We start from the raw sequence: 7,800 nt of genomic DNA, 5'->3' as shown, positions 1-7,800 counted from the left end.
AGAAAGAAAGAAAGAAAGAAAGAAAGAAAGAAAGAAAGAAAGAAAGAAAGAAAGAAAGAAAGAAAGAAAGAAAGAAGCCAGTTTGGAGTTACCATGTATCAAAGCAGACTCTCAAAGTACTTAGTGGCTCCCAGGTGATGATCAAAGTTTTACAGATAAGACCTTCAAGATTGTCAGTTTTTGCTGTCTCTAAGGGGCCATAGTAAGGTCAATTCATTTCAGGAGTGCCACAAGAATCCAGAAGTGAGGGCAACTTCTGTCACAGATGCAGCAGCAGGCCAGGTGGGGAAAGACATCTTGACTAATTTTCAAAAGCTAATGTAGGGCTAGGGCTGTAGCTCAGTGGTAGAGTGCTTGCTTACCATGGGTGAGGTCCAAGGTTCAATCTCAATCCTACCAGAAAAAAAAAACTGGAAGAAAAGAAAACAGCACATGTTGGTGCAGTCTGACCAGAAATACAGTCTAAATGGCACATGCAGAATTCAGTCTGAATCCTTGTGGGACAGTTCATGGTTTAAGTCATCACCTGGAAAGCTACATCTAAGGTATAAGGACAGGCTATTGCTGCTGCTGATCTGGACAGGACTGACCAGCAGCTCAGCTCTATTAAACATCACACCCCACAGAAGATTTCTGTGACTCTGGTTTTTGTTTTGTTTTGTTTTGTTTTTGTTTTGTTTTTGGTTTTTTTGTTTTTGGTTTTTTTTTTGGTTTGTCTGGACACTATTGATAGATAATAAACTGCCTTAACACTGGGCAGCTCAAAATAATGACCATCCTATTACTCTCACAGATTCTGAGGATTCTTTCAATCAGCCTGTTGTAGAGATGACATGTTTCCATCCAGTATCTGGGACCTAAACTGGAAGGACATAGAGGCTAGAGCCTAGGGGAACTCAGCAGTTGGACTGGTTCTTCCATCTGGTTCTTCAGTTGCTTTGATCAAAACCTATGATCCTGACCAGAGTGTCTAAATATGTCTTCGCCACACGGCCTGGCTTCTGTGTAGACTATTGGTCCTAGGCTAGAGATGTATTTCTTCAGTCACCCAATTCTTCCATAGTGGTGCAGTTCTCCAACATCAATTTTATCTGTTAATCTGACAGATTTGTCACTTATGGGTCAGTCTTTGAAGTCAAGTGTCTTTTCTACTATATTCTACCATAATTGAAACAGCCACAGACTTCCCTTGTTTCAAGGTGCAAAGACTCCTTCCTGGTTGGATGCATCAGAATCATACTGAAGAGCTTACAGGTGGCAGGTATCATCATCAGGAATAAAATATTTTTAGTATACTTATTTCAAAAGTATTTTGGGTTTATAGAGATGGAGTTTTTCTGACAGAAGGAAGAAATAGTATGGTATGATCCTACATCTGACAAATTAGTCTCCAAGGTCTAGATGTGCCACTGAGACCAGAGGTTATACCTTAGAAAATATATATTTTTTGTTGTTGCTGCTATATTATAACTTCTTAAACATTTTACAAGTGCATGATAATTAACACCCTTAAAAATGTAAGGTTGTTTTTGTTTGTTTGTTTGTTTGTTTGTTTCTTTTTGGTTTTTCGAGACAGAGTTTCTCTGTGTAGCCCTGGCTGTCCTGGCACTCACTCTGTAGACCAGGCTAGCCTCAAACTCAGAAATCCGCCTGCCTCTGCCTCCCAAGTGCTGTGATTAAAGGCGTGTGCCACCATGCCTGGCTACAAAATGTAAGATTCTTTGATATTCACTAACTATTGCATGAAAATGTGTATCCACTATGAAAGGACTTACCTAATAAAGAATAAAAGTTTTAAAGAAAGCAAAAATAGAAATAAAGGAGAAACCAATATAAACATTTATGATTAGATGTAGTGAATGCTACAGTTCAAAGCCTACATTTTTATTGCTGTGACAGAGCCTGGATACTTCTTTACCCAGTTGGGACCATTTCTGTGAGTTCTGGAGAAATAGTGTGTCTGAGAGAAGAGAATTATTTCATTTGTATACACACATACACACACACACACACACACACACACACACATACATATATAAACACATACATATATGTATTATATAATACATATATATATAAATATATGCATTATATACACACATACATGTATATATTCTGTACATATGTATGTGTATAATATGTATTATATACACACACATATATATAAATTTACAGGTAAAGACTTTGAAGTACTGTTTAACTTTGTCTCAGATGGCTCAGATTCATGTTTATATCTGTCTCAATGTGTCAGGTTTTTATGTTTATCATTAAGGAAACAAATGAGTATCTGAAATAACTAAACATAACTTTCTCTTTGAGTTAAATATATGGGAATATACACTAATATTTTGTCTTTCTCTCCTTAGGCATATTTGAGACATAAGAAGTGCCTGCCAAAAACATTAAGGCTATTTTATTTAGTAACTGTTAGAATTACTAAGAATATTAAAATTTTTATAGAAAAATGAAAGACTAAATTTAAAAATCTATAACAAAATAAAGAAAGTGTCTTATTGAAATGGGTAAGTCAAAGTTAAGCCTTAAGTAGTCAGTGGCTATATCACATAGCCATTTTCTTTGAAATTGCTTCTTTTCTTATTATGAATTGGTAACAATGAGTATGTATATTAAAAGGACAGAAAAATGAAAAACTACAAATTTCCTTTATGTGATGCGTTATCTAATTCTCCACACTTAAGAAGTGATTTCCATGGAACTGGCATGATATCAAAATATTGAGGTAATATAAAGCAATATAAAATTCCAGTAGGAAATCAAATATAAAATAGGAACTATTGTCAAAGCCCATTAATAATCAGGAAAGCACTATATATCTCAAATTGATACTAAGTAATGATAGATAAGGGGTTACATGATGCCAGGGAAAAATTACATATTCTTTTTAAGAAGCCTAAGTTATCTTAATTATAGTCATTGTCATTTTTTTGTAGATTTATTGGTTAGATAGTACAAGAAAGCAATTAGGGCCAGCAAAATTAGTTTTTCAATGAAACCTAATACCCCATTTATGTTCTCCCTGTCTGCTCTTTCTTACCAAGTAAAACTTCCCAGAGAAGTAAATAATAATTGCTTTCTTACTTTTCTTTAATCTCCTCCCACACTGCTTCCTGGTTTCTCTTAGCAACCTGCTGAACGGCCTCTTACTAAGATGTCAATTATATCCTAGTCTGCAAGCCAGTCACTAGTTTTCAGCCTTCACTCACCATGATTCTTGGTCCTGCACAGCAAGCCACAAATGTCTTTTCTGTCTTACTTTCTATGACACCGTTATCTCCTACTCTTTCCAGTTTCTATGGATAATTATTCTCGATCTTCTTGATTGAAATATTTTCCTCTACACAGTACATTACCTTTTCTAAAACAGATACATAATTGACATAGGATGTGTTTTGCCATTTTAAAGGTTCAATGATTTTTAAGTACTCAAAAGGTTCTATGTTTTAGTCTGTCTTTTGTTCCTATATATGAATATCACATTCTATTTGTTAAAAGGAATAGATATTTCCCTAGCTCACAGCTCTGGAGATTGGGAAACCACATGTGTGATTCCTGCATTTTTTTTATCAGGTAATTACATATGGAAAGCACAGCAGACCTTATAGCTTCAGACAGACCTCACATCGCCATACAGCTATTGCCTAAGAGCTCCTGTGGACAGACTGTGGGATGAACTAACCACGATTTAGAGGCACTACCTATCAATACATTAACATATTATTTTGAGGACATGGACAAATATGAATTCTAAGAAGCAATACTCAAATCATGGCATTGTGCAGTCATCATTATCTGATCCCATTCTGGTTCATCATCCCTCAGGGACACTTGTACTCATAGGCAGCCACATTACATTCCCACTGCTGTCTTCTAGTGACCTCAAAAGCATTTCAGGAAAATGGATTCATTGTTTTCTTCATTTACCAAATGTTTTCAAGGCTTATCTAAGTTATAGCAGATAGCAATACTTCATGTTTTCTAGATAAATTAAGTAAGCCTGAAAAAAATACTATTTGAATGATAGGGAGTTCAATATAAGTGTAACTGAGGTCCCAAAAGAAGGCTCAATAAAATGAGAATAAAATCTCAGCTATAAGCTTAAAAAATTTGGTGAACAGGGTTAAAGCACAGATCCAAGAATCTCAAGAAACTAGTAGAACACCTAGGTACATAAGAGTTAAAGTAGTAAATATCAAACATAAAAATTAATCTTGGAAGTAACCAAAAGAGGTGGCATTTTTACAAACAGAGAATTATGTTATATTAATTATCAGGAACAAATGTCTAGTATAACCTTAAGAAATGAATATTAAAATATAGAAACATTTGATTTAAAGACTGAAAGTAGTAATTACCACTGAATTGATACTATAATATGTAACAGTATACTAAATTATACTATAGAAAGTTCTTCAGGTAAATAAGGCTTTTTCCAGATGCCAATGTAAGCAATATAACAACAAAAGGAAAATATCATGAATGATAAATTGATATGTAATTATTTATAAATCTATTTGCATTCTCTTTTTATATGAATTTCTTCATGGACATAGGATATTTGAAAACAAGAGTTATAATGCCAATTCTGGCCAGATCAGTGTCTTGTTCACCCATCATCAGAGAAGCTTCCTCCTGAAGCAGATGGGAACAAGTACAGAGACCCACAGCCAGACATTACACAGAGAGTGAGAGACCTTGGAACACGCAGCCCTGAATGGGGTGTCTGCAAACAGTCACTTCCCTCAGGGTTCAGGGAACCCTGCAGAAGAGGAGGCACAAAGGGCATAAGAGTCAGAGTGTTTGGAGGAGGACACAAGGCCCTCTACATGAACATGATCCAAGCACATATGAGCTCACAGAGACTGAGGCAGCATGTACAAGGCCTGCACAGGGCTGCACCAGATGCAGTCACAGAGCTGAAAGAAGTAGACACATGCTCCCATCTCTAATCCAGAAGGTACCTTCAACTGACAGTCATTTGCAAGTGAAAATCTAGTTTCTTTCAAAGGAGTATCATCGGGGAAACAAAATGCTCTTAAGGGTAGGCTGCATGGCCATCAGTAGGTGGTCAACAGAGAGCAAGTGCAGCAGCATCTTTGGATGTTCCTTGTTTCATACTGTCCTGTCAGGACTTTCCCTTTCCTTAAAAAAGTTACACGAAAACTTTATATGCCCCAGTACAGGGGAACACCAGGGCCAAAAAANGGGAATGGGTGGGTAGGGAAGTGGGGGGGAGGGTATGGGGGACTTTTGGGATAGCATTGGAAATGTAATTGAGGAAAATACGTAATAAAAAAAAAGTTACCTGTTGTTTTGTTTACATATTCTCTGTCTCTCTCTGTCTCTCTCTCTCTCTCTCTCTCTCTCTCTCTCTCTCTCTCTCTCTCTCTCATACTTTGAGTATATATGATGACTTGCAGTTCAATGTTCTTATGGGATTCCAGAATGTGTGATCAAGTGGGTCTGCATGTATATCTGTTTCTCGTTTCTTTTCCTGAGTTCTTTTCCTTCTGTTTGTTTTGTCCTGTTCCAATATGTTAGGGTTTTTAAAAATAATTTTATTATGTTTATTCTATTTTATTATTGTTCCTTCGAAGTCTATTTTCTAATAAAAGACAGAAAGGAATGGATCTGAATGGAAAGGGAGGTGTGGAAGAACTGAGAGTAGAGGGCATGGAAACTGTAATCACAATGTATTATGTGAGAAAAAAAACATCTATTTTTTCTCTAAACAGAAAAAAAAAAAGAGAAAGCATAATACAGTGCTATAGCTTTTATATTCAATCACATCTATTTGTATTATCTACATTTATATCTTCTGTCTATATCTACATATTCATGTGTATAGATAGATAGATGGATAAATGATAGATGAAGAGAGAGAGAGAGAGAGAGAGAGAGAGAGAGAGAGAGAGAGAGAGAGAGAGAGAGAGAGAGTGTCCTGGGGAGAAAGTAAGGTTGGGAAGGGTGTACATGGAAACATGTTGTTCCAAGTTCTTTACATTTTACCACAGTATTTGGAGTATTGAAAGAAGCATATTGTAACCCATAGAGTAGATAAAGAATAACGAATAAAGACCAAGGGGGAATCTTGGCAGCTCAATTCTGCAGCTTAATTCTGAAGAGGTGCTTAATTCTGCATTAGAACATATAATCTACAAGATGAGCAAGGAGTACCTTCTGGTACCAGAAAGTAAAAAATCATTCAAAACATTATGGACAGGTATGGAAAATGGGAGCACATTTCAGTAGAATGATAGAATGTTGCTTTAACATTTGTAAGGCCTTGAGTTCAGTATTCTGCAACAAACAAACAAGAGAATGTTACACTGTAAAAGCATTGAACCAATCTGAAGATTCTCAATAGCCAAAGAGAACAATCTGAACAAAAAAAATTACTATAGTTACAATATTAGTACCCAGTGAATAAAACAAAGTTCATGCTGGTATAAATATATACATTTTAATAGTGATTATTGAGAAAGAATATCTATTTCTTATATAATAATCCCAATTGATAAATGTAGACAGAATAAAAGCATACATAGGTTCTTTGGTATTCTTGTCAAATAACATACAACTCAACCTAATTAGGATGGAAAAAGAAAATTTTCTAGTTAAGGGACAATATACAAAATAATTAATAGTTTTGAAATATGTCAAAGCAAGATCTGCCATAGATTTTTTTCAGGGTCCTTGTACTAAAAGTCTTTTATCAGCCTGGAACTTATCAAAGCATTGACAACTTTATAGTCATATCAGTAAAGTTTAACCTGTCTCTTTCAGAAACTGATGGAAAAACAGTGGAGACTGCTTGCTGGATCATTGAGCAGTGGCTGCTATAAGATCTTTTAAAGACAATCTCAACATCTACATTTTCTATTCCTTGGCACCTATTGATTCTAATTTTATTGGCAGAGGCTGCAGAGAATTAATCTGCAGCTAGACTCATCAGGTCTTGATGATCTTGTTAACCTTTGATTAGAACTATGGGAGGATAAAGCATGGCAGGTAATAATGAAAGGTGAAATAGCAGGAAACATTAAACCCTGTGCATGTACTTTAGTGTGTATAAGGGAGTTGTGTTAGCATTCATTGACACTCCATATTCAAGAGAAGGTGAAGTGGTAAAGGGCATTTATTTGAGGCTTGGGGTTTAATTTTTTTTTAAAGTTAATGTTCTAAGCATACAAAGGAGATTACTTCCAATGTGATGTTTTTCACCCATTTTTATGTGTGTATTATTTTTGAGTTTGTGTGACATATATGAGTGTATGTGTGAAGGGTTGAAAAACCCATAAAGACACATGCATGGAAGAGGAAGACATCAATCACATGCCCTGTTGTTTCACTTTCTGCTTTACCCTTTGAAACAAGTCCCTCTCTTCATCTGAAGCTTGATTCTATTAGGCTGGGAGATTAATAAACTACAGTAATTGTGCTTCTGCATGTACAGTGTTGGTGTTACAGGCACACAAAGCCATGGCCAGATTTTACATGGGTGTTGGGGATCTGAACTCAGGTCCTCATACTTGAAGGTGTATTCTTACCACTGAGCATCTCCCCAGACCCTCAATATACTTTTTGAAAAAAAAAATCCCCTTTAGCCCTTAAAGTGTTAGCCATTTAACACTTTTATGTACTTAATATGCAGAGCAAGTTCCTGTATATTTAAAATTAACCTATTCTTTCATTAATTGAAGGATAGCAGAGGGAGTAGATGGGAGAGATTGGAGGGAGGAAGAGAAGGAGAAATGTTATATTATAATTTAAAAACCATCA

The sequence above is a fragment of the Mus caroli genome, chromosome 15 (assembly GCF_900094665.2).
Source record: "Mus caroli chromosome 15, CAROLI_EIJ_v1.1, whole genome shotgun sequence".
NCBI classification, from domain to species: domain Eukaryota; kingdom Metazoa; phylum Chordata; class Mammalia; order Rodentia; family Muridae; genus Mus; species Mus caroli.
This window is presented reverse-complemented; position numbering follows the sequence as displayed.